The sequence below is a fragment of the Anneissia japonica genome, unplaced genomic scaffold (genome assembly GCF_011630105.1).
Source record: "Anneissia japonica isolate Jap-2015-1 unplaced genomic scaffold, ASM1163010v1 scaffold724_len3256291_cov202, whole genome shotgun sequence".
NCBI lineage: Eukaryota > Metazoa > Echinodermata > Crinoidea > Comatulida > Comatulidae > Anneissia > Anneissia japonica.
In genome coordinates, this window is record NW_022744966.1 from 367,195 (window position 1) to 367,684 (window position 490).

Genomic DNA, 490 nt, shown 5'->3' on the forward strand with positions numbered 1-490 from the left:
CCCTGCCAATAAGTTCTTATTCCCAATTAGCACGGTACATCGTAAATTAACAATATTTAACACGGTATCGTCTCAAAAGACCTAAATATTTTAAGAGAAATTTACTTAATTTGTTACAGAATACCTAATCGAACCGAAATACCTTTTCAGATATCATACAAACATTGTCTACCGTGCAAATAGTAAATAATACATTATTCGCACGGTAGACGTAGCCAATCAGCATCGAAAACACTCCCACTCATTGGAAAAGTTAAAAAAGGCAGTGAAGAATGTACATCAATCTTATTTTCCAGTACATATATTCGGTGGCGGATCCAGATTTATTATGGTAGAGAGGGATTAGGAGAGACTTTTAGAGATGTGCGAGTCTACAGGTGGGCTAATTGCAGCACGACTGCAGCCCACAAAAAAATTAAAACCCTATTAAAACTGCACATAAAATCGAGTAATTTTGCATCAGTTTGGCATCCACTCATCCTCCTCTGTT

The 490-nt window shown here is 36.7% G+C and overlaps 1 protein-coding gene across 1 annotated transcript in view; it reads left to right on the forward strand.

Annotated features, from left to right (window-relative positions):
* LOC117119803 (enoyl-[acyl-carrier-protein] reductase, mitochondrial-like) overlaps positions 1 to 490 on the forward strand; it is an 11,189-nt gene that overhangs the window by 361 nt on the left and 10,338 nt on the right. The window lies entirely within an intron of this gene.